Here is a 27,784-nt window from a genome sequence, read left to right on the forward strand (position 1 = left end):
CTCTCTGATCTTTGGGCTGTTCCCAGGGGCGCACATGGAGACAAGCATCAGGTGCTGCTGGCAGATCATCAAGTCTGTGAAAGATGCCCTTTGGTCTGCCCAGAACTTGTTCATCTGCCAGCATGTCGAGATGTCTGTGGAAGAATGCTGCCCACTGGCACACTGCAGGCTGCAGGACTTCGAGCAGAGGGACACACTGAAGCTCGGTGGCCACCACAAGAGCTCAGTAGGGATGGACCGCAGTATCGGGTTCTTCTGCTATGGGACACGGAGGGTCTGCATTGGATTGATTATTGTAGTAGTGCACTGCTCCAGGGGACAAATGAGTGTCAACTGTTAAGGAATGCAATAGAACACTACTTAAGACATTGTCTATGAATGTCAGAATGAAAAAGCATTACATGGTTTATTCTTGTAAATATATTTTTATTATGGATAGTTTATTTTGATATATATAAACTCTCCTTAGTACAGCAGCCAATTATTTTAATCCTCCTGCAGTTACCCCATGACATAGCAAAAAAAATCTCCTGAATAACTTATCCATATGTTATGTCTGAATTTGCTTCCATTAACCTCCAGATGGTAGATCCCAGATCACCTCAGTCTGCTGTTTAAAATGATGTTTCCTTGATTTATCTTTGCTGATTATCCAAGATGTGTATCTTCTATTCATCACCCTCTCTGCATCAAAAACTCTTTCTTCCAATTACTCTGTCAAAGCTATCCAGGACTTTGAGCACCTCTCAAATTTCCACTTTAAAGAGAGTGGGTGTATCCTTATGTTTTTAACCTACACGAAGGTTAATCTGCATGATAGCTACTGGAAGAAGAGTAATTTTCTATTAAATGAGTATTTTACTGCCAATTTCTGCAGTAGACTCATTTTTGGATGAGAAACTTTGACACCTAAAAAGATTTGGTGCCATGATAGTGTAGCGGTTAGCCCGGCACTACTATAGCTTGGAGCATTCCAGAATTTGGAGATCAGTTTCAGTGCTGTTTCAGTCTCTGTACATCCTCCATGTGGAATGTGTGGGTTTTCCCCGAGTTCTCCGGTTTCTTCCCACAGTCCAAAGACCAACCAGCTAGGTTAATTGATCATTGTAAGTTGTTCATGATTAGGGTAGGGTTAATCAGGGCTATGCGGTTGCTGCAACAGTGTGGCTCAAAGAGCCAGAAGTGTCTACTCCAATCTGTATCATTACTTATAAATATAAATATACTAATTGTTGTAGGGTTACTGTAGTCTCATCAATTTACGTATTATAGGCAAAGATAGAGAACACAAGAAAATCTGGAAATCCAAGCAACACACACAAAATGCTGGAGGAACTCAGCAGGCCAGGCAACTTTTTTGGAAAAAAGTACAGCAGTCAATGTCTTGGGCTGTGACCCTTCATCAGGAACTCATTATATTTGCTCACTTCCATAGATGCTTCCTGGCCTGCTAAGTTCCTCCAGCATTCTGTGTGTTGCAAGCATAGAGAAGACTTGACTTTGATTCCACCCATAGTGGTTTATACAAATTTTTAAAAATCACTTATAGAAATGTAAAGTTAAAGCTGCAGTGACAATTAAGCCTCTAGGGGAGGAAATCTGCCACGCTTTCGTGGTCTAGGCTATAAATCTGGTCCCACATCTACAGTTAACCATTAATTTCTTGAAGTTGAATTTCTTTCAAACACCCAAGAGCAGGTTTTAAAATTTGATTGATAGTTCTAATGTTATCCTGCTTGTGCACGTGGATAGAATACAATTCTAAGTTAGGCAGTGTGATGCTTCCCCATGATAGGCCACTAGTAGGCAGTATTTCAATTAAAAACATGTCTCCTACCTCAGTCATTGAATGTTAGTGCTTCGAAAATGATGAGCCTGCCACAAGGAACTGAGTGGAGCCTTTGATTGGCTAATTCCATGTTATGGGAACACAATTTCACCTATTACTAAGCAAGCCCTGTCCTGCCTGATAAATAGATTCTACACATTTTAATCAGAATAGGTCATAGTTTCTGAAGTTCTTTCTCTATTCGCTGTTGTGTCAATGAAAAATTAAACATAAATAAATCTTAAAGGTCCAGATATCTTACCCAGTGACAAACAATAGGTCATTGTCCAGTGGTAACCCTCTTCTGGTTAGGTAGTCCTTTGGGATTGAGTATAATTTTCTTCCACTCCGGTTCTATGGATTCTGAAGTGAAGAATGGGGCTGACGAGGGAAGTGCAAGTTCTTATCCTAGATGCATTAGGAGTTGACGGATGCGTCAGAAGGTTTATGAGGTAGTTTAGTCCTTCCACTGCTTATCAGGGCTTCTGTGTGCTCCTAACGCATGGCTCAAGATTCTCAGTAACATCCCAGGAGCTCCTCTGCTTTGAGTGGCCATGGGATACAGGTTCCCAGCAGTCAGTGGGGATGCTACATGTCTTAAAGGAAGCCCTCAATAATGAAGATTCATGACCAGTCCCTGGAAAATATGGACCACTTTCTGTATCTCAGAGCCACTCTCAGTGAAGGAAGATACTGAAAATGAAATTCACCTCTGACTTCAAAGTACCAGTAAATCCTTTGATTGATTGAGGAAATGTTTAGGACATCAGATTTGCCACAAAACTCATGGTCTACCAGGCACCAATGATCCCTACCCCTTCTATATGCTTCTGAGACATACATATTAGCTTCAGGCATTGGTAAAATACCACTCACTTGAGACACCTGCTGTAGGTCATCCTGGTCTCCACAGATTCCTTTAGGGATAAGCAAACACACAATAGTATCCTTTTCCAGGCCAATAAACCTCGAAATGAGGGTCAAATATCTCAATATTAGACTCCAAAAACAGACACTCTATTCCTAATTTTGCTCTGATGGAAACTACCAATGGTAACAATTAGAGCACTCTACAAAATGTTGAAGATTTCTTCCAGAAACCTTCAGTTTAAACCAGTTTTCAGCTTTTGCTGCTTTGATAAAATCAGAATGTCTTTGTGCCAGCAAACGCTCTCACTGTAGTGGGCATGGACTTACACCTGTTGCCTTGCAAGCCATTCAGTCCCTAATTATCAGCATTGTGTTCTGGCACTCGGTGGAGCCCAGGTGCTTACCTGCAGTTTAGGAGATAACCTGGAGAGAATGCCAAGGCCAACCACTCCCTTATCTTACAGCATCCGCTGCAGAGCCTGGGAACAGATCATTTCGAACCTCTCTCAGTTACCCGATGCACAGCATTCGGAAGTTCAAATAGGAGAATAGCCAACTCAGACAAAAGTGCACATCCACAAAAAAAATCAGCATCTAGATATTGAATATTATTTGGATTAGCCCATGGATATTAGAGTAAATGTTAATTTCAATATTCCAGGGTCATTCATTATTACATCTATATACTAGACTCAACAGATTTCAAATTACTAGCTTTTAACCTGGAAAATTACTGTTTCTCCATTTCAAAGTTTAGTAATACTGGTCATAGACCCAGTTTACTAACGAGGTCTCCATCTCAAGATCTTAAGCAGATTTTCTACCTGGAATTAATAGGGCTTTGTGCAAGACTTTTTTAATGGGGCAAGGTAAGGCAGGTGGGCAGAGATTTGTCAGTATTTTTCTTCTACTTCCTGTCAGATAAGGGCATTACTAGCTAACCGGAGTGTATTGTTCATAGTGGTAGAAAGCTACTATAGCGTTCGTCGTGGTGCTACTCACACAACATGGCTGGACAGCGAGATCCAGTATCGAGACCCAGCAACAATGAAGGAATGGCTGTACTTTCCAGGATACCATGGGACTGGCAGGAAAAGTTACAGACAATGTTGCTCCCACATGCAGTTTAAGCGGCCATTACCCATCTAGCCATAGTGATTAGGGGGTGCTTTGTGAAAATCTTCCGTTGACATCAGTGAGAGTGAACATCACTGGATGAGCACTGGCCTCTATGATGGTGGAGAACCTGGCTAACCAAGTTCGATAATCTACTCAGCACTTCTGACAAATGATGGCTACAAGTGCTTTAGCCTTCTCTTTGGCTTTCATTTATCACTGAAGGCATGGATGGCTTTGATGTCTCCTTTTCCTTCTGGGCAATGAATCATCACCATCATCCATGATTGAATGTGCTGAGATCCGTTGTTCCATTGTTTGTGAGTTTTCCTAGCTGTATCATTTGGACGCTGTCTTTACAGTTTAGCAGTGCTTTGGCTTCCCCAGCTTGGTGTCTCATTTTCAGTACACCTTATGTTGCACCCCACATGGGTGAGATGGTAGAATAAGGGTCTTGCTAGCTGATGAGCTACAGATTGTGATGATATTATTTCTCTGGTTCTTTGACTATCATGAAACTTAAAGGTATACAGCCTCAGTACTGAAGGCCCTCAAGGCTAATCTACCCCAATGGTACATCACCCTGACAGCACTTCTGACCGCACGAGGAACAGAACACAACAAGGGATCATTCTGGAGTCATCTAAGGTATTGTTTGACAGGTACGATGATGTACATCAGAAAGAGAAAGTGCTGGAAACAGTTAATAGATCAGAAAACATGAAATATTAACTGTTCCCTTTCCACTGCTGAATGTTTCCAACATTTTCTTCTTTTGTCTCATATTTCCAGCATCTGCAGTTTTTAAATTTTTTTTATTTTAGTGATTCTGTGCATTTCATGTATATTAGGCTGTTGTCTGTCTAAGGTATAGGTCACTATTACCTATCTAAGAAAGCACAATTTATTTCCCTGTTATAGTAAATTTGCAGAATCAACCCTAGAACACGTTGACAACCATCTGACAGGATGCAAGGTGGGAGATGATTTCACCTCCAAAGTAGCACAGTTTCTGAACTGTTGTAAATATCTCTGATATTACCAGACAAGAATTTATTTCGAAAGTGTTGCTTCCTCAATTTTTTTTTGTTTTTGATAGACCACTTGAAGTTGGACCAACTATAATTTCAGACTACTTGTGTCACGTAGGAATTTGCAGAAACGAGAAATTAACTTGTAGTGAATATAATGTGTTTAATTGCATGATGGTGCTAATGCTTTGCAATAGTCCAACGAAGCTAAAAATGTTTTGTTGATAATTTTTGTTTGTCCTTAGTGTCTGAGGTTTCTTGCTTAAGTGTCCAACAATAATCAGCCAGCATTGATGGATTCCAGTTGCCCTGATACCATTTCTCCATGACTGCAATGTCCTGGTGAAACCTTTCATCACTGGCAATGCATAGATTTTCTGGAAGAAGTTTAAATGGGAATGCGGGAAATGAATTCTTAGTGACATGTTGCACTTCATGGTTTTGTATGCTTGAAGCATGTTGGCAATTTGATGCTCTGTAGTTGCCCAGAAAATTTTCAGCCACATCCTTAAATGACTTCCATGCAATCTTCTCCAGTCCCACTACAGGTTCTTCGAATTGCCTGTCATTGATGACCTGTTTGATTTGTGGACCAGCAAAAATGCCTTGCATCAGTTATTCTGACTTGAATTATGAATTGAAATAACAAAATATAGCCAATTTCAAAAAAAAGTCATGTGATAAGGAAATTTCATGGTGATCTTTATGATCAGCAGCCCAAAATCCATAAGATACACACAAGAAGCAAAATCTTTGTTGTTCAGTGTATTCAGAGACAATTAAAATGTAATTAAATTACTTCAAATAATAAAAAATATATTACAAATTATAAAATTAATTAAGGATATATTGCTGGCCTAAGAATAATGTAAACAATAAGTTTAAAAGAAACTTGCATTTCTCTTCCTGATTTCAGGGCTGAGGATCTCCATGCAAGCCAAATGGGCCTCTGATCCCACACCACAACAGGTTCCCAGCTTAATTCTGGGAAAATCCTACATTGATTGGGCCTTGTCTCTGGGCTCCACATGAGTCCCAGCGACAAAGAGAGTGATAAATGCTTCTGGCACTCAACATGTCCCAGACTTAACAGTGAGTCCACCTGAGTCTGCAGCAAGAAACAATCCACTGTAGGAACTCAGCAGGTCAAACAGTATCCATGGAAGAAAACAAATTGCTGTTGTTTTCAGTCCAAAATGTTGACAACTTTTTCATCCCACAGAATCCCGATGAATCCTTCATTCAGTTCTTTCTTGGTTCAGATTGCAGTTCCTTATGTGTCCATTTGGGTCTGGAACAAAGCTGAGAGCAACTGTACACCAGAGATTTCTTATAGAACCATCAACCACAACTATCAAATTGTGGTCCTTGACGCCATTTACTAGTACAATGGTTGTATTCCAATTATTTATTGTGCTGAATTTACATTGTCTAACTATGTAATCTGAATTGAATTCTTTTCTCTGGATTATTAGACCAAGTCATCTATTCAGTTTCTGCCATCAGAACAACCTCTGGGTGGGGACATATTAAGTTAGGATAGTAATTAGGTGGAGGTGGGACAGGTTTGACATGTGAGGAAACATTGAAAAGACTAGGCTTTAATCCACTTGATTTGATGTGGGATTTTATTAAGACATATACTATTCTGAGAAGTTTTAACAGGGTGGTGTGAAGATGTTGTTTTCTGTTGTGGAAAACTAGGAGTCACTGTTTTGAACTAAGGCTCATTTATTTAAGACACGGATGAGGTAAGTATTTCTCTCAGAGTGACAGGCGTCTTTGGAACTTGCTTCCACAAAGAATAGGTAAAATAAAGTTTGATTTTTCAGGTAAAGATAGATAGGCTCTTGCTAAGTGAGAGGATGAAAGGTTACCATGGTGACAGGGATGCAGAGTAAAGATTACTGTAAGATGAGCCAGAATCTTATTAAATAGTGCAGTAAGCTCTAACAGCCAAATAGCCTACTGGTGTTTCTAATTCATATGATCATAGGATTTTATGGTCACACAGCTATTAGTGTCAGTTGACAGTTGGAATTAAAATGGCAGGCATCAATTCATCCCTGGAATGCCAATATCTTCTTTCCCGCCAATTGTAATTGTTGCTAGGTTACTCCAAGAGGGGAGATTACACCACACATCACCAGTGCATACTTCTCTATTCCTCTCAAACATCAGAAAAGGGCAATGCCAAGAATGTTGTCAAAGCTGATACTGAGGAAAGTTCCAGAAAGAAAAAAGTCTGTGTGCTACGAATACTCAGGATAAGATATTAGTTTTATTTAGTTCAGTGTCTTTGACCCAGATGAATTTTGAAAATTGTCTGAAAGGAATGACTTGCATTTACATAGTGCCTTGTATAACTTCAGGAAGTTCCAAAGAGACAGTGAAATACCCATAGTTTTATTTTGATATCCCAGTTCCTGTGAATGCATTAAAACTCTCTAATCAGGTTTCTGCTTCTGCCACAGAACTGAAATAGATATGATCAAGTCACTGATATCATCCCTGGTGAATGAGGTAAAGTTGCCTTAGCTCCCTTGCTGCCTACACCTTGGACTTGGCTGACAACATCCTCTTCCTCCAGCACCTCTCTACTTTTAACAAGTTGGGTGGACTGCACTTGTCTTGCATTTTTACCTATCCGTCAGAGCCACAAATTCACCTATAATGCTTCTTTTCACACACACACACACACACACACACACACACACATTTTAACTCTGCATGTCCCAAAGATCTACGCCTGGCCCCCTCCTATTTCTCATTGATTGGCTGCCCCTCATCAACAGTATTCCTGTTTACAAGTACTGTACCTTGATGACTCCCAGTTTTGCCTCACTCCCAACCCCTTGGTTCTCCACTACTTTTAAACCATCAGACTGCTTGTTCAACATCTAGCACTAGGTAAACAGAAACAACATCCAGCCAAAGATTAAAAAGATTGAAGCATATTCTTCAGTTCCTGTAAGAACCTGGCCACTCAACCCAAGCATGATGAGTCTCATCCAAGTCCCAGTCACATGAGCCAAGTTTGGTATGAGTCCATTGTATACTGCACGGAACATTCAGTTATGCCATCCCAGCCAAGTCTATATTTGATCTGGATCAGCATGATTTATTAGCGTTTGACATACCCTTAGACGGGGGTCAGAACAGATGCTATGGGAAATTATTTGATTGGGGGAGGGAGAATTACGATGCTTTTAGGCAGGAACTTGATAGTGTAAATTGGGAACGGGTGTACTCAGTGAAATACACAATGGAAATGTGGATGTTGCTTAGGGAGAAGTTAAATGGGTTTCTGATCAGGCTTGTTCCATTGAAGCTCAGAAGTAATGGTAGGGTAATGGAACCGTAGTTGACAAGAGATGTGAAACATCTTGTCAAGAGGAAGAAGGAAGGTTTAGGAATTAAAGATCAAACGGGGTTCAAGAAAGCTGCAAGATATCGAAGAAGGAGCTGAAGAATAGACGTAGGAAAGCTAGAAGGAGCACCGGAAGGGTTTGGAAAATAGGATTAAGGAAAATTCCAAGGTGTTTTACATGTATGTGAAAAATAGGAGGATAATTAGAGTGAAGGTAGGACCAATAAGGGATAGGAAATGAAAACATGTGCCTGGAGTCAGAGGAGACTGGAGAGGTCCTTCACGAATACCTCGCTTCAGTATTTACTAATGAGAGGGACGTTTATGAGGATAGTGTAAGGTAGGCTGATATGCTAGAACATGCTGACGTTAAGACACAAGATGTGCTGGAGGTCTGAGAAATAAAACAACATCAGGATATAAAAGTTCCTGGGACCAGACAAGAGAAGTAAAGATCAGATAGGTCTCTAGAGATGAACAAGGCAGCCCAGAAGAGGGGGGGAGGGGGCGGCATGGTCTAGGCCATCTAGCCTTTTGCTGAAGCGATGCCCAGGTCTGAATCTGAGGTACTATATGCTGTTTGGACAATTTAAACATCTACCCAGATAGACTGGAAAGGCAAGGTGTCAGGATTTTGCTCTCTCTCCATGGCACTGAGGCTATGAAGACTGTCCCGGCTGCTGTACCCTGCTCCCACTGGGATGAGCTGATACTGAGTCCATGGGCCTACTCCAGGCTGCTCCGAGTTTCAGATCTAAGGACTCAGTTTGATTCGAATATTCAACGCAAACACGAGGAAATCTGCAGATGCTGGAATTTCAAGCAACACACATAAAAGTTGCTGGTGGACGCAGCAGGCCAGGCAGCATCTCTAGGAAGAGGTACAGTCGACATTTCAGGCAGGATGAAGGGTCTCGGCCCGAAACGTCAACTGTACCTCTTCCTAGAGATGCTGCCTGGCCTACTGCGTTCACCAGCAACTTTGATGTGTGTTGATTCGAATGTTGTTGCTCACTTCTGTTGCTTGCATGATTTGTTGTTTTATTCGCTTTCTCTTGTGCATTGGGCTGTTGGTCTTTATTTTTTTTAATTGGATTCTTTTGGGTTTCTTGCTTTGGACTACCTGTGAGCAACAAATCTCAAGATTGTATAATTTATACATTCTTTGATAATAAATGTACTCTGAAACTTTGAAGGAATATGAACCTGGAGTCAAAGGAGCTAGGGACGGTCCTTAATAAATAATTTGCTTTAGTATTCACTGGTGAGAAGGACTTTGAAATTTGTGAAGACAGTGTAAGATAGGCTGACATGCTATAACCTGTTGACATTAAGAAAGGGAAGTACTGGAACTTTTAAAAAACATTAGGATAGTTAAATCTCCAGGGCCAGACAGGATATATCCCAGGCTACAATGATAAGCAAAGAAAGGGATTGCTGTGCCTTTGTAGATGATATTTGCATCCCTACTGGCTACAGGAGTAGTACCGGATGATTAGAGGGTGGAAAATGATATTCCTTTGTTTAAGAAAGAGATTAGGGATAACACGGGGAATTATAAACCAATGGGTCTTACTATAGTGGTGGGTAAATTATTGCAAAAGATTCTTAGAGATAGGATTTACAAGCATTTGGAGATGCATAGTCTGATTTGAGATATTTAGTATGACATTGTGAGGGGCAGTTCATGCCTCATGAGCCTGATTGAATTCTTTGAGGGTGTGACAAAGCGCATTGATGAAAGTGGTGCAGGGGAAGTGGTGTGTACAGATTTTCGTAAAGCATTTGATAAGGTTTCCCATGGTATGCTTATTCAGGAAATCAGGAAGAATAGGATTGTTAGAAACCGGGCTGTGTGGATTCAGAATTGGCTTACCCATAGAGGACTGCAGTGGTTGTAGATGTAGCATATTCTCCCTGGAGGTCAGTGACCAGTGGTCTTCTGCAGGAATGTGTTCTGGGACCCCTCCTCGTTATGATTTTTAGAAATTACTTGGATGAGTAATTGGAAGGGTAGGTTAGTAAGAATGCAGATGACATGAAGGTTGGTGGAGTTATGGATAGATCTGATGGTTGTTGTAGGTTGCAACAGGATGTAGAGCTGGTTTGAGAACTGGCAGATGGAATTCAACCTGGAGAAGTGTGAAGTGATTCGATTTGGAAATCCAATTTTTAAAGGCAGAATGACTCCAGGTAGCGTGGTGATGCACTTCCTTCAATCCCTCAAAGTTGCCACGCAAGTTGATAGGGTTGTTAAGAAGGTGCATGGTGTGTTGGCTTTTGTTAGTCAGGGGATTAAGTTCAAGAGCCACATAGTAATGTTGCAGCTCTATAATACCCTGGTTAGACCGCACGTGGAATACTGTGCTCAGTTCCGCTCACTTCATTATAGGAATGATGCAGAAACTTTAGAGATGGTGCAGAGGACATTTACCGGGATGCTGCCTGGATTAGAGAGAATGTCTTATCAGAATAGTTTGAGTGAGCTAGAGCTTTTCTCTTTGGAGTGCAAGAGGATGAGAGGTGACTTGATAGAAGTTTACAAGATAATAAGAGGCACAGATCAAGTGGATAGCCAGGAGTTTTTTCCCAAGGTGGAAATGGCTAATAGGAAACAGCATAATTTTAAGGTGATTGGAGGAAAGTATAAAGGGAATGTCAGAAGTAAGTGTTTTACACAGAAAGTAGTGAGTACATGGAACACCCTGCTAGGGCTGGTGGTGGAGGCAGATACTTTAGGGGCATTTAAGAATCTCGTAGATAAATACATGGATGATAGAAAAATGAAGGGTTTTGTAGGAGGAAGGTTAATGTTGATCTTAGAGTAGTTTAAATATTGGCACAACATTGTGAGCCAAGGGGCCTGTACTGCACTGTACTGTTCTATGTTCTATTACCACGTGCCCTCCATCGCTGGCCTATATCAATGTACATACAGCATAGGAAACTATTTTTGCATTTCTCTGCAGACAGTCGTTGCATGGAAAACTTTGGAAATCCTTGGGCTTGGTTTGGGCTTCAGTTGACTGCGGTCAAGTCAGCTTTGTGCTGAATTTTAATTTTAGACCCTGATGGACCTCCAATCTTTATGACAAGCTTTGCCACATAGGCATTGGCCCCTGGTCATCATCTTAAGCTGCTCCACTCAATTCATTGCCTTTTGACTCCTAGGTATATTTCAGGCCTCATGTCTATCCCATAATAAAGAAACCTTGATTTCACCTTCACTGGTGTTTCTTTACTTAGCCTTCTCTCAGTTCATTTGCTGCTGAAACCTTCCTTCATGCCTCTGTTACCTACTGACCCCGCTGCTGCAATGAACTCATGGTTGGCCTCCCTTTTACAGCATTCTTACTTCCATCTCTCCTTCATCATAACATTCATAACTTCATCGCCCATGACTTACCTCCCATTCACCCTTCACACCTCTGCTTGTTCTCAGTAAACCAAAGCATCAGTTTTGAAATTCTCTTTCTCATTTTTGAATTTTTCCATGGTTTGTATTATTTCCGTTCACTGTAAATTCCTCCATCCATGAGGATCTCCTCCAATACCAGCTTCTTGCTCAATCCTGACTTTAATTACTCCACTGTTTGGAGATCTAATTCCTGTTTTCATAGTCTTATGTTCTGGAATTCCCTTCCTTGTTTTTTATTTCTTCACCCTCCTTTTCTCTAGAAAGACACGGCTTTAAACTTATCTCTTTAAGCTTTCAGTCATCTGGCCCAATATGCTGTTATTGGCTCCTTCATACTGGTCATTAAGTGAATTGTATATATAAGCTGTTATTGGTATGGATGAATAGTTCACTATATAATGGAGGAATTTATGTTACGAAAGTAATATATTGTTGCATTACAATATTAAAATATTCATGTCTTTTGAAAATCTTTTAAGTACTGCTTTCAACATTAAGAGTATTTGAAACATTAATTTGAGACTTATGAATGAAACAAATATGGCACCGGATATTGGATTTTCCGAACAGTAAAAAAAAATGCAGGTATCTCCAGACCCATTTGTCTTTGCTCTCTTAGTGTATGGTTCATTAGTGTGAAAGGACAATTTTCTATCCCACAAGATCATACGATTGCTTCAAAGAGATTTTGATATAACCAAACATGACACTCCGAAATTCTTTATCAAGTACTGATCTAGGTTGAAGTACAAGTGGAGACAGATCGATTATAGCTTATAAATGTTTTCATTCTGTATTTACTCAGGAGTCAGACACAGAGTCTATAGAAGTGAGGCAAAACAGCAGTGAGGTTTTAACCGTGTATGAATTACAAAGGAGGAGGTGCTTGCTGTCTTGAGGCAAATTGAGGTGGATAAATTCCAAGGGCCTGACAAGGTATTTCCTCAGTCCGTGTGGGAGGCTAGTGCAGAAATTGCATAGACCTTTGCAGAGATACTGTATTTAAAACATCTTTTGCCACTGCTTAGGTATTGAAAGACTGGAGGATAGGTAATATTGTTCTGTTTTTAAGAAAGGCTGTAACAATAAATTGGAAAATTATAAGCTGGTGTGCCCTAACGTTAGTATTGGGTAAATTATTGGAAGGTATTCTGAGGGACCGATATGTAAGTATTTGGATAGACAGGGACTGATTAGGGTTAGTCAACATGGTTTGTGCATAGTAGGTCGTATCTAACCAATCTTATAAAGTGTTTTTTTTCCCAGGAGATTATCATGAAAGTTGATGAAGGAAAGACCGTAGATGTCATCTACATGGACCTTAGTGACAAGATCCCACATGGGAGTTTGGTCAAGAAGGTTTAGTCACTTGGCATTCAGGATAAGGTAGTAAAATGGATTAGAAATAGGCTTCACAGGAGAAGCGAGAGAGTGGTATTAAATGGTTGCCTCGGTGACTGGAGGTCTTTGACTAGTGGTGTGCTTCAGGGATTGGTGCTGAGTCTGTTGTTGTTTTATATATCAATGATCTGGATGATTATCTGGTAAACTGGATCAGCAAATTTGCAGATGACACCATGATTGTAGGCATAGTGGATAGCGAGGAAGGCTATTAAAGCTTGCAATGGGAAAATGAGCTGAAAAATGACAGATGGAATTTAATGCAGGCAAATGTAAGATGTTGCAATTTGGGGGAACAAACCAGGGCAGGACTTCCATGGGGAGTGGTTGGGCATTGAGGAGTGCGGTGTACAGATCAATAATTCCTTCCATGGTGAATGGTCAGGCATTGAGGAGTGCGGTATACAGATCTATAATCCCTTCCATGGTGATTGGTTGGGCACTGAGGAGTGCAGTGTACAGATCCATAATCCCTTTCATGGTGAATGGTCGGGCATTGAGGAGTGCAGTGTACAGATCCATAATCCCTTCTCTGCCCTGCTCTATGGCTCTGGGTAGGACTGAAAAGGGAACTGCGTACGTATCTGAAAGGAATGAATTGGAAGATCTTTGTGGAAAGTGTAGGGGTAGTTTTACTAAGCGGATCGATCGTACATAGAGCTGGTATGCATTTGATGGGTCTCAAGGTCTCCTCTCATGTTATGATCATTCTGCGAAATATGAAAAGACAAAAAGAGAATTTTGCTTGTTGCGTTAAACAGCAACTAAATCATGCAGAAATGACCAGTGATGTGTGGCATTACTCAGGAAGTCCATGCGGCCTTTTTGTACTAATTCCAGACTTCCATAAGCTTTCCCAGGTCAGATTTTTGTAGAAACTGCAGATAACCCTAGTGTGTCTTTTTGTGGTTGCCTTCTAGCATTCTTGTTTCTCATTTTCCCTCTACTTATCTCTTACTGTTGTCTGAGCCTGTTTCCAAACTTTACAGTCAATTTTACTTCTGTCCCTTCACCTCAATTCAATAGGCCCAGCTGCCTGGTTGCTTCATATGGCTAGAGGCACTTTAAAGCAGGTGGGGGTTATTGAAAGCTACCAGTGTCTGTATAAATGATGATAAAGGCTCAGGAAAGTCAAGGTAAATGACACTTGTGGCCCCGGATGAATTTATCTTCTCCCACGCTCCCATCTCTTGCCTTTCCTCTTGGTTGGGTCAACACTATCTCATTTTCTGAAGGAGCATGTGATGTGGAAATACCATTTACTGCCCTGCAATTTACCTTGGAAAGCCAGTTTACATGAATTACTTTGCCCCAGCCCTTGCCAAATAGGTTAGGCTACTGACCTACACATCTAACTCTCTGCTCAACAGTCCAGAGGTCAAATCTCAACCCACTCTTTTACTCATTTCCCCATTCTCTAAGTCTTAGTTGACCTCATCTCTCCTTACATGTCTCCCATTCTTTCTGGATGATTTTCTCAGATCCCAGAAAACAAATTATATGCCACTACTTACTTTGAAATAGGGTCATGGTGCAAACAATAAATTGCTGGAAGAAGTCAGTGGGTCATGTAGCATCTGTGAAGGCAAAGGGACAGGTCAGAATAGGCTGGGACCCTGCAACAGGACTGAGAGTGTAAAGGGTAAATAGCAATAATAAAGAGATAAGATGGAGGGATGAGACAGGGATTAGTAATGGAAAAGTAGCATCAGGTGAAGTGGAATGACGGGCAGATGAAGGAGGGTGGAGTATTGATAGTGGTAAGGGGTAACAAGTAAGGGATGGGGGGAGGGAAGTTTAGGCAGATGGAACTGGATGGGAAAGAGGAGCAGAAGTATAGAGACAGAGAGTGCTAGGTGATAGACGGAACCAGACAAGGGAGGGATGATAGATTGAATCAAGTAGAGAAGGAGGTCAGGGTAGGAAAGGTGAACCAATGTAGTTAGTTACGCAGGTAACGGGTAGACTGAACCAGAGTGGGAGGTGGACAGGTGGGGAAAAGAAAGGTACACAGGGGGAATGCTTTACCTGAAATAGGTAAGTGTGGCTTTCATATCTTTAAGGTCAAAGTTCAAGTTCAAAGTAAATTTATTATCAAAGTACCTTATCATTCATTTTCCTACAGTGATTCACAGTAAAACAGATAAATATAATACTATTAATGAAAACTGTACTCAAACTAAGGCTGCCAAACCAAGAAGTAAAAGAAAAGAAACTATGCAAATAAACAAACAAATAAATAAATAAATAAATACTGAGAACATGATTTGGAGAGTCTTTCATAGTGAGTCATTGGTTGATGGCTACCCCAGTGGATTATGAGTTGGTGTTCTTCTCATTTGTGTTTGGCCTCACCCAAGCAGCGGAGAAACCAAGGATATACAACTCAGTGAGGGACTTGAAAATGGAGTTGAAATGACATGTAAATGGAAGTACAAAATAATTGTTGTGGATAGTGTGCAGATGCTCTACAATATGGTCTCCAAATCAGTTGCTGGTTCTCCAGATGTAGAGGAGGCCACATTGTGAATATTGAAAGCAATAGACGAGATTGGAGGAGATATTTGTGTATTTTTGTCTCACCTAGAAGGGCTGTTTGTGTCCCTGGGTGCTGATAGAGGCAGTGTAGAGGCAAGCATTGCACTTCCTAGCATTGAAAGGGAAAGTAATAGGGGATGGTGGGGAATAGATGTGGAGAGATGAGTGAACCAAGGAGTCACAGAAAGAGTGACTATTGGAAAGATAAGGATCACTGCAGAAAGAGTCCAGTATCTGTAGCTTTTTGCTTTTCTAATAACTGTGCTGCCAGCCAATACCTCAACCAAAATGACAACGAAGCAACTGGCTGCTCATTAAAATAGTAATGCTTGGAGGATTTTAGTTGACCACATCAGTTTGAGAAGGGCAGAAATCCTCTGGCCGTGAAGTTGAAAGGAGTTCCACCAGGCTCCACAACGGAAATAAATAGACCAACTCAAGGAACAAGATGCTTAACAAGATAAAATCCTATAGCATTACAGGAAAAATACTGGCACGAATAGAAGAATGGCTGACAGGAGACAGTGAGTGGGAATAAAGGGGTCTTTTCCAGTTGGCTGCCAGTAACTGGTGGTGTTCCTCAGGGCCCTGCTGCTTTTCACATTGTTTATCAATGATTTGGATAATGGAATTGGTGACTTTGCGGCAAAGTTTGTGGAATGTATGAAGATAGGTGGAGGGGTAGGGGGTGCTGAGGATGCAATGCGGTTGCAGCAGGACTTAGACAAATTGGAAGAATGGGCAAAAAAATGGCAGATGGAATATAGTGTTCAGAAATGTACAATAATGCATTTTGATAAAAGGAACAACAGTGCAGACTATTATCTAAATGGGATGAAATTTCCAACATAAGAGGTGCAGAGGGACTTAGGAGTCCTCGTGCAAGACTCCCAGAAGGTTAATTTACAGGTTGAGTCTGTGGTAAAGAAGGCAAATGTAATGTTGGCATTTATTTCAAGGGGAATAGAATATAAAAGCAAGGAGATAATGCTGAAGCTTTATAAGACACCAGTTAGGCCGGACTTGGAGTAATGTCAATAGTTTTGGGCCCCATATCTCAGAAAAGATATGTTGTCATTGGAGAGTCCAGAAGACGTTCATGAGGATGATTCTGGGAATGAAGGGGTTAACATATGAGGAGTATTTGGTAGCTTTGAGCGTGTACTCACTGGAATTTACAAGAATGCATGGGGATCTTGTTGAAACCTAACGGATGTTGAAAGGACTAGATAGGGTGTATGTGGAGTGGATGTTTCCTACGGCGGGGGTATCCAGAACTAGATAGCACAACCTCAAAATTTGAGGGATGACCTTTTAGAGCAGAGGTAAGGAGATTTTTTTTTAGCCAAAGAATAGTGAATCTGCGAAATACTCTGCCACAGACTGTGGTGGAGGTCAAGTCCATGGGTATGTTCAAGACAGAAGTTGATATTTTCCTGATTGGTCAGGGCATCAAAGGATACGGCGAGAAGGCAGGTATATGGGGTTGAGTGGGATCCGGGATCAGCCATAATGGAATGGGGGAGCAGACTCAATAGGCTGAATGGCCTCATTTGGCTCCTATGTCTTATGGAACCTCTTCACAAGGATCAACCTGCAGTCAGCTTGAGCTAGTGGGAAAGCTGTTTCCCTTTTTATGAAAAATCAATATATTTTGCTAAGTCTCTACTAGTTTTGAATAGGTATTCTTCGGACCTGAGTTTGCAAATCAGGTTTCCAATTCCATTACAACTGAGCTGGAAGAATTAAAACTCAGATTATATTTTACAAAGATAGAGCATTTGAAAGAGTTGTCTATATATCATGTGGAGAGTTGGTTTGCAGTAATGGAGATCTGTGATGAAGTATTGCAAAATAACTCAATTCCTGATCATTCTGGTTTGCAAGCTTCATTGAAGGAAATATTGATCTTAATCATTCAGTTTTTTTTCTCCTCCTTCTACTTGTCGGGTTTTTTAAGGCCATGAAACCTAGTCAATACGTTGAGATTGCTTGCATTATATCTGACTAATACTTACAGTTTAAAGCAGGATTAATCCCCTCCCCTCATCCTAACTCTATTTTAACCTAAAGTGTGTGCTTCCTGAAATTTTAGTATTTCATTTTCCGACCCAACCCAAATCCGCTTGTATTGAGGGTTTAAGCCTCCCTCAACAAGTTTACTTTTGGCATCATACATGAGCAAGCTAAATCATGTTTTCGTATGAATAAGTAGTCCTTATGTTCAGAAGTCTACTGTATGAGAAAATGGCACCTTATATTGCGGTGTAGTCCATTTTATTGCCACTCCTTTACCTGAATCATTACCCTGCCTTTTTATTTTCAAATTGGATTAAATTAATAAATTAGCACATAATGACTAAGGCACAGTTTACTCAACTATTAAAGGAAATGGTGAAAAGTAAAATAAGCCAGGCTGGTTGAGATAATTTTAATAACTCCTGTGTATTCAACTAATATATAGTCATAAATATGCCCTATGTTTTTCAACTAATTATAAGCCTGTTGCAATTTATTTAATTATTATGATTCATTAGCATTTGGTATACAGCAGTCTGAAGGGATGTTCAGATTTGAACACAATCTATTAATTTTACCACAATTCATAATGACTAAACTATATTATTGTTTACTTAAAAGTGTAGTGGAAAATTAAAGAATTCTGTTTGATATATCAGTTATTGATAAATAATTAGAAACAAGACAAGCCTTTTTCCATATAGACATAAATGAATGACATATACATGGACAATATGTCTTGACTGTCTTCCACCATACATTATTAATCTTTCTTGAAAGAAAAAAATGGCAATTCCATACACGACTGGACAACTGCCAATTTTCTCTTCCACTGGTCTATACATAGAACATAGAAATCTACAACACATTACAGGCCCTTCGGCCCACAATGTTGTGCCGACCATGTAATCTACTCTAGAATCTGCCTAGAATTACCCTACAGCATAGCCCTCTATTTTTCTAATCTCCATGTATCTATCTAAGAGACCCTTTGTATTCGCCTCCACCAAGGTCGCTGGCAGTGTATTCCACGCACCCACCACTCTCTGTGCGGAAAACTTACCCCTGACATCCCCTCTATACCTAGTTCCAAGCCCTTAAAACTATGCCCCCTCGTGTTAGCCATTTCAGCCCTGGGGGAAAAAACCTTTGGCTATCCACACGATCAATGCCTCTCATCACCTTACATTTCTATCAGGTCACCTCTCATCCTCCATCACTCCAAGGAGAAAAGGTCAAGTTCACTCAACCTATTCTCATAAGCCATGCTCTACAATCCAGGCAACATCTTTGTAAATCTCCTCTGCACTCTCTGTATAGTATCCACATTCTTTCTGTAGTGAGGTGACCAGAACTGAACACAATGCTCCAAGTGGGGTCTAAGGTCTTATATTGCTGTAACATTACCTCACGGCTCTTGAACTCAATCTCCATTTCCACATCTCCATTTCCTCACCCCACTCCTCCTGACTGTCCAAGAGATTGGTGAGTATTCAAGAGACAGAACTGAAGGCAGAAGCTCTCCTACCTACTCCTGTCCCTTCCCATATAATGGAATGACAATTCCATCTTTTCCTGGAAATTCTCCAGGGAAGCTCTGAAGAGGGGCTGTCTATTAATTTTAGTTTCATCCCCTTATCACTGTATTCCCAGCTCATTTATAGTAGAAGAATTTTTAGGACTAGAGAGAGTTGGTGCTACTGCATTGCTCCAAAAGAATTTTGAAGGCTAGCCCATCACCTGCAGTTGAATATTTCAGCACAGCTGAAGCTCAGATATCTTATGTTCTTCTGCAGTTTGCCTTCAATATTGCATTGTAGTGTGGCATTGCAGGTTGGGCTTTTGGTTTCTAAATGGCCATGGTGAATTTCGGAGCACTTTATACAATTATGTAATGTCATATTTGTACCATCAGCTGTAATGAGACCATTTGCATATTAGCAGAGCCTCATGGCTTACCACTTCATATCAGAATTATTAATCTTATCAAATCCTGCTGAGATTTGTAGGCTCTTCTACACTGAACAACTGACATTTCTTTACTGCTCCGCATCTCCAGCAGAAACATGTTTGTGACGTGTCTCTGTGAAGGTGCCCACAAGCTTTGAGACCTCCACGTAAATGTAGAAGACCTGAACATACTGCAGAGTTCGTCCAACATCTTGGCAACTGTGCTCCATCACTGAGCTCTTTCTATATGGTTTGAATCCCATGACACCTACAGTGAGGAACCTGCTGCCAGGACTTGGTGCAGGATCCAAGAGTCCATTCATTTGAATGGAAATTGCAAGGAAGAATGGCATTCACATATGGGGAGAATAGGTTACTGGGAAGACCTAAAGGAGAAAGGGGTTGCTTTCTGAGCCAAACTAGTCTCAATATATTTCCCCTGCATGTAGTACGCAAATATAGAAAGATAAAAGACCAAGGTACAATTTCCAGTCAATTGTAGTTCTTTACTATTACTTTCAAATTATTTATCTACTGTATTTTAGGAAATTTTATGTTTAATGTGTTTTTATTTTTAGTTCCTGTTAATCATTTTGTCTTTTTAAATTTTTCTGAATTCCAGGGTCATTCAGAGGTGTTAAAAAATCTTGAGAGCTTTGATGTCAAAAATTTTCCTTGTAACGGACTCTCATCACATTTGGATACCCTTCTTCCTTGTAATTTCCCTTCAAGTGAATGGACTCTCAGATCCTACACCAAGCCCTCAGCAGATTCTTCTATGTAGGTGCAGTAGGACTCCTGCCAAGGGAAAATGAGCTCAGAACTGGATATGGTATTGGATGCTGGGTGGGGGGCGGGGTGGGTGGATGGTGGGTTTGAAGGCAGGAACGATGTCAAAGGTTTCCGGAGGTACTTAATGGGTGAGGTTTAGCTTGGCCTACTCATATCTCCCAAGACCTTAGAGATCGGCACCAACACCGGTTCATCTGTCCAAAACTGGATCTGGTGCCTTACTGAGCTAAGGAGAGCACAAGCAGTGCATGCAAGTGGCAGATCGTGCTCAGTAAAATTCACATCTAAATCACTAATTGTGAGAGGATAATCAATGGGGATTACAGACAAAAATTATTTCTGAGACAGCTATTTTTGTATTTCTGGACAAATACATCAGTAATCTTTGAAAATTTATTTCAAATTCTCCTAAATTTGCACCTTCCTTAGTATCCCTCCTAATTCCAGATATGTCCTTTTCTATCCATATTAATGACGTGAAATTAAACAACGACTGTATTTTTCTTCTACACGATTATGAGAGATGACTTCATTTTACCAAAACAATGAGTCACAATCCATCTGAAATTGTCTTGATTCAAGCCATGTTTCTTAATTTACTGATGATAAAGATTAAATAAAATATTAAAATAACAACCAATTAAATTTTCAGTGATTAACATTTTATTACTCTAATTCATTCTTTTCACTTGGTGCTTTGTTATTTTGTTTTTGTAATTTACTATCTGCAATAAATTAGTGGCTTAACAATGCAGGACCCTTCTGGTTCGTTGCTCACCCTTAGCTTACCTACACCCAATCTACAAGCAGCAGCTCCTGACTGAAACTTCTTTATGCCCTAAATCTAATGAATTATGCTTGAGTAAATATTTATTTCTAAAATACAGATTATCTAGATCTTACCATCTCCTTTTCAGTATTGCAGTAATGGAGTCATCGAGTCACCAAAGTTAAAGTCAAAGTTAAAATCAAGTTTATTGTCATATGCACAAGTACATGGATACGCAGGTGTAGTGAAAATCATACTTGCAGCAGAAGCACCAGCAGATAAGCAGCATTCAAAAGAAACACACAGGTTAAAATAGATTCTAAATCATCTTTACAAGGAAGAACACAATTAGAATAAAAGAAGGTTGAGATTTGTGCAAAGTGATCAAAGTGTTGCTATGCTGTAGTGATTAGGGTTGTGCTGGTTTGTTCAAGAAATGAATGGTTGAATTGTGCAATGTGAGAATGGGCCCTTCTGCTCATCAAGTCTATGCTGAGTATCAGTCACCCAAGTTGCATAAATTCTACTCTAATCTAGACTTATTCTCCACATATTCCAATCAGGTCCCCCTAGATTTAACCACTCATTTGTGCATGAGAGTCTATTTTCTGTATATTGGCTAATTAACCAACTCTACGGGAAGAAATCAGAGGAGCCAGAGGAAGCCCAGATCATGACAAGAAGAAAATGCAAACTCCGCATACCAGAATTACTGATTGAGCTTGTGCCTTTAGAACCGTGTGGCAGCAGATCTACTAGCTACCTGAAACCGCATAGGTTTCCCACTACCAGGTGCTGCATTCCATGGACAAACCCATTAGTGGAAAGTAGCTAGGAATGCACCACTAAGAATCTTTCAAGAAGGTTGAGCCTGGGTGCCAAAGTTCCCAACAGATGTGGAGGAAAAACCTTTAATTTCACATGTAGATACCATTGGTTCATAGCAAAATCTAGGTCAATATTCTTATAGGTTATTGACAACATTGTCAAATAGTCAACTGACCAGTATATGTCATGGTGATTTCTGTAAGGGATCAGTTAATAAGAGATTGAGTTCCTCATGCTTTTTGTTTTCTTGTGTGTCTGTGCTGACATCAGTCGTACAGACATAATTATGCAACCTTTACACTTTTTGCTGAAGTCATTCAACTCTCTGTCATTTGGAACACAGCAAAATTAAGAAGAAGAATTTTTCTAGAGACTTAATGGGGTAATGTTAACTCAACTGAAGAAAAAGGTGAACTTGAAGGTAAAATCAAAGCAGTAGTTTTTCCACTCCTTTATGGCCCATATCTACTTTAATGCTATTCTGACCCAGAGTTGTTTCTTAGTTGTCATGGTTTTGCCAACATATGTTTTTTATTCACTTCACAGGTGCCGCAGGCTGATTTCCCCACAGAATGTAAGGAAGATAAAACAGGGAAAAGCAAAGAGTTCAAAGTTCAAAAGTTGAAAGTACTTTTATTATCAAAATATGTATACTCTCTACAACCTTGAGGTCCATCTCCTTACAGGCAGTCACAAAACAAATAAAGAATTTTGCTGTGTTCCAAATGACTGAAAGTTGAATGGCTTTGGCCAAAAGTGCAAAGGTTGACTATTTCACAATGTTAGCAATAAACTATAAGAATATTGACCCATTACGCAAAAAGACTATCAAATACCCAGTGTGTGGAAATAAAAATAAATTGTGCAAACATTAAAGGAAGCAAATAGCATTCAGAACTGAAGTTCACAAAAGTGAGTCCGCAGACGCGAAGCAAACAATCCAGCAGCCCATTAGTTTCAGCCCACAGTATCAGTTCAGTGCAGAGATAAGTAAACCTCACGGAGCAGTGAGCTGAACTGGCCTATCCCTTGCATCCACCCCCGACACCCTGATCTTTTCAGGCTAGTTCAGGCTGCACTTACGAGGGGTGATTGATAAGTTCATGGCCTAAGGTAGAAAGATTCAATTTTAGAAAACCTAACACATTTATTTTAACTACATTTACACACTTAGTCCAGTGGTTGTGGAGCATACGAATCCCTTCTTTGTAAAAGTCGGTGTCTTGGACCTCCAGAAAGTGGTCCACAGCAGGGGTGATTGATAAGTTTGTGGCCTAAGGTGGAAGGAGATGAGTTATTAACTTCAAACTTTCTGCATTTTCACTCAAAGAGTTGAACTGTACATGCATGTAAGAAGAGCTGCTCTCTAAGGCCACGAACTTATCAATCACCCCCTGCTGTGAACCACCTGGAGGTCCAAGATGCTCTCGTTACATGCACGTGCAGTTCAACTCTCTGAGTGATAATGCAGAAAGTTTGAAGTTAATAACTCATTTCCTTCTACCTTGGGCCACGAACTTATCAATCACCCCTGCTGTGGACCACTTCTACAAAGAAGGGATCCGTATGCTTCATGACCGCTGGACTAAGTAAGTGTGTACATGTAGGAGGGGACTATGTTGACAAATAAATGTACTAGGTTTTCTAAAACTGACTTCTTCTACCTTAGGCCATGAACTTATCAATCACCCCTCGTGTATCTTCCAAACCTCAGGTCGTTGCTTGCTCTTGGCCCTGGGCCCTGACTCAGTTAATACCCGACCATTCCAATTTGGCCTGGCGCTTAAATCGATCAAACCTCGGCTCTTTCTTAACTCTCAGGCCCAGGCTCTTCCTTGACTCTACTCACCTCCACTTACTTCACCTTGGTTCTGCCACGTTGAATTGCTTCCAAGCCTGCTCCAGCAAAGGTCAAACATTGGCTCATTCCCCATTCTCATGCCCAGACCATGCCACCTTGATTCAGCCAGTATATGCCACACCACAATCATCCTGTACCTTCAGGACTTAATTTTACTCTGCAATAAGGCCAGGTCATACAGGCGGTTCAAAAGCTCAACTTCAAAAGGGAAGTTACAGGCTATTGTTTACAGTGATAATTTGCCAGAAAAAGTGTGACTAATTAAAGTAGTTAGTAATTTTCTTTGTTTTGTTTATAACTGGCAAGTAGTCGGTGACCTTCAGCAATGCCATCTTACACTGGCCTTCAGTAAATATTACGCTGTAGAGTTAATTCTAACACAGACACCCATGGGCCTGGGTTGTTTCTCACTTACTAAAGATTTTCTGATTATTTTAATGGAGTAATTTTGATGTTTTTATTCTAATATGAAACATTATTGATGTAACATTTTAAGTAGCTTTGAATTAATAATACATTGACATTATTGTCAATCTTTCCAACAGCTTACTGCTTTTTTGTAATACATTGCCTCTTAGTAATCATAAAGTTTATGTAAATATTATTCCAACACTGCTGGGTTTAAGTGGTTTATGAGTTTGAAGTCTCTAGCATAGTGGAAACTTAAAAGAGTTTGTCTGTATTGTTTTCTGTGTACAGAAAATTGGCTACAAACTCTTTTATGGAGCATTTTTTTGAAGTATTATACATATTGAAGTCAGTTATTTCCAGAGTGAAGTGCAATTGTATCTCTTTCCAGGCTAGTTTGTACCACTCCAGAAATTTGATATGGCACAATTAATTGCCACTCACAGTTGTGGATTCCATGCCCATTGTGCATGGAGTGATACCATTTCCTGTTCAATGCTCTTCGAGAACATTTCTAGAGATTTATCTGCACTACCTGCTAGGCACTTTCAAAGAAACTATGTTTTCTGAGTGCTTTTCTCTAAGCAAGTTACAGGCTGAAGAAGGTTTCCTCATCTCCTTCCCACTGTACTGCATATCCCTCCTTCAAACTCACTCACCTTACACCACAATAATGTGATTGTTCCCACCACCACCCCCCCCATCACTTCCTGAATGCACCTTCCATCCAATTAAAGTCCTGATCCCTAACAAAGGTTGGGATCCCAGCTCAACTCTTTATTTCTAATTGCTGTTCACCTTTCATTCCAAGTCTCCTAATGTGCTTCTCTCCTCACCAATGAATTTCAATCCAACATTTCTAGAGCAGGCAAAAAGAATTGTTTGTGCTTTAAATGCTGTGTCATGCCTGTGATGTGCAGTAACATTATTCTCCCCTTAGCTCTTGCTGTCCCAGTTTAATTTATTTTGCACGGGAACAGAGCTGGAGTAGTGCAAATCCAAATGGCATTGGATTGCCTTTCACTCTTCTCCTTCCGGAAAATAATTGTACCTTGGACTATGCCAAACTGTTCAGGCAAATTTTTCAGCTCTGCAATGTCTACCTGTTATGATCCCTGTGTCACTGTTCATGTCAATTCAGCACAGAGCAGGTATTGAACCAGGAACCCTGTGGTGCATTTAGTCATTGAATCATTAGTTACACATTATACTCATTTTATATTAGATTAGAATAAGCTGATTTTTTCTCAATTGGCTACTTGATTCAATGGAAGGTATTGGTTTGTAATTTCAATTTTAGATCTCATCCAGTATGTCCTTGAGTGAGTCCAGTTCCCAAGACTTCTCTTTGTCGCTTTTAGTGGATGATCAGTCATGTTATTCCATCAAAATACACCTCTTTCCTAAAATGCTATTCTAATCAAAGATACTTGTCTTGCTGGGAGGATTTAGCAGAAGAATTATTTTAGAGCCGTTCAGTAGGACATTACTGAATGATCTTGTTTGTTTCCCATATTCTGACCTTGACTAGACCCATTGTGGTCATTCTCCCATGTGAAGCTTTATTCCTAACTACAGTTGTTGTCTGTAGATACTGTACATACAGCTGAAAGGAGCAAGGCTGGGTATAACTCCATTTTTTAGGATCTTTTGTTACTCATCAGCAGGTAACGTCTGTCATTATGTTGGGAACAATTACAAACCCAAAGTTACCTTACTACTTTCTGCAAATGTCAAAATATCCAAATGATTTTACATGAGATACCTTTTGTTGTCCTCTGAGTCCTCTGAAGAATATAGGAATTAATCTCTGTTAGAACTGCCCAGGGGTAGGTTTCACTTGTTCTTTATGGGCTTTCATGTATGAACTTTGATAGTAAATAAAGCAGAATATCTAAATGAAGAGGGCTTGAAATAAGTGTAAACTTGCCCTTATCTAGTAGCACACAAATGATTTCCAAAAGGCACTCTCTGGAAAGCAACTTAGAGTGGAAATTCTGACCCCACCTCTTCCCTTCTACAACATAGTTAGGAGATAAAAGTTAACTTTATTACTTCTGCTACTGTCTTAGCTGAAAAAATTGACCTCGGCAGAGATGGAGTTGGAGTTGAAGGATGTGGAAGGTGGTGGGTATTTAGGATAAACATCTATATGTGACTTTCTCGGTCTTATATAACCTTGTTCACCAGTTTCATATTGCATTTCACATCTGACACAAAATGACAATGAAACTGAGGTCAATAATTTGAAAATTGAACAAGTAGTTTGTTTTCACCAATCTTTGAATAAGTCCTGACAAGAAAAATTACCAACCTCACAAGTAGAACTAAAACTAAAACTATCAACCTGATGAGAGGGGCTGTGCTTATTATCGTGCCCACCACTAACCAGTCCATGACCTTCCTTCTAGCTCCACCACTAAGCAGCCATTTGATCTGGATTCCAACATGGTTGCTTCTTCAGCCCATGTTAGCCTTTTTTTGAACAAAGGAGCGCCAGGGATTGAGAAGCAATAAAGCTGCCCAGAAACTATCTTTCCTCCAGTCATGTCACTTTCCCAGCATGAACTAATGTAATTTGCATGACCTTGTTACTTTCTGCCCTAGTACTTGCTATGTTCTTGCTAACATCTGTGTCAGTGAAGCAGTTTGCATATACTTTGTACAGCTACAACTTTCCTTCTTGTGCAGATATGTCTTGTGCTCCTACTTGAGAACAATATTCATGCCTTAACTTTGTCCACCTTCTTCCAGACCTTCTGCCAGGTCGTCCTCTGAGTCGTGAAGACATTGCTGAAAAACTGCCATGCTTTGTGCCTACTTTACAAGTTGGAGGGCTTGGCTTCCCCATGAAAAAAATGTGGTTGCATCACTTCCTGTCTACCAGCAACTGCAGACCCTCATCATTAAAACTGGCTTGGAGCTACAAGCATTTAACTATTTTTAACTGGCAATAGCAAGTGCTGTGCAGCAAGCATTTTGCAAGCTGAGGGTCAAATTATCCTTACTGCTTCAGAAGCGCAAATATCTTTAAAGCAGTTCTACCGTGATTGGCTGATACTTGTCTTTGTCACTTATGACAGCACACTTCACTTTCTGCATTTAGGAATGTTGTGTGCTTGAATCCAAGTTCGGTGTGATAACTGCAAAGCAAGCATTTTGCCAACTTTTTGGTATTTAAGAAAAAGACAGGCCACACTGTCCCTGGATTAATAAATAATTCTAAATGAGAGTTGCTGAACTCCATATTTTTTCATTCGTGGCAACTAAGAGTGAATTAAGTGTAGGTTTAGTTACTTTTGTCTTAAATATCAACACTGCGCGAAGTTATAAGCATGCTTTTTTTTCTTATACGTCCTGCACTGGCCAATGAGCCCAAGCTCCTGGTGCACACTTTAAGCAACTGATTGTGAAAATTGCCATGAACGCAGAACATAAGATGATTTTGGTATGAAATATTTGCTTTTTCAAACCGAAAATGGAACAAAACATTGCTGCCCAACCACCGGTTGGAATTTACCAAATCAACTTTTTGGAATGTGGAACTTTGCACCTGAAGTGTGAATTTGTAAAATCTACCTTTAG

General features: G+C 40.2%; 1 protein-coding gene across 3 annotated transcripts in view; it reads left to right on the top strand.

The window, feature by feature from the left end:
• The window catches only part of LOC134349462 (progesterone receptor-like), a 342,340-nt gene that overhangs the window by 185,439 nt on the left and 129,117 nt on the right, over nt 1-27,784 (top strand). The window lies entirely within an intron of this gene.

This window comes from Mobula hypostoma, chromosome 7 (genome assembly GCF_963921235.1).
Source record: "Mobula hypostoma chromosome 7, sMobHyp1.1, whole genome shotgun sequence".
Classification (NCBI taxonomy): domain Eukaryota; kingdom Metazoa; phylum Chordata; class Chondrichthyes; order Myliobatiformes; family Myliobatidae; genus Mobula; species Mobula hypostoma.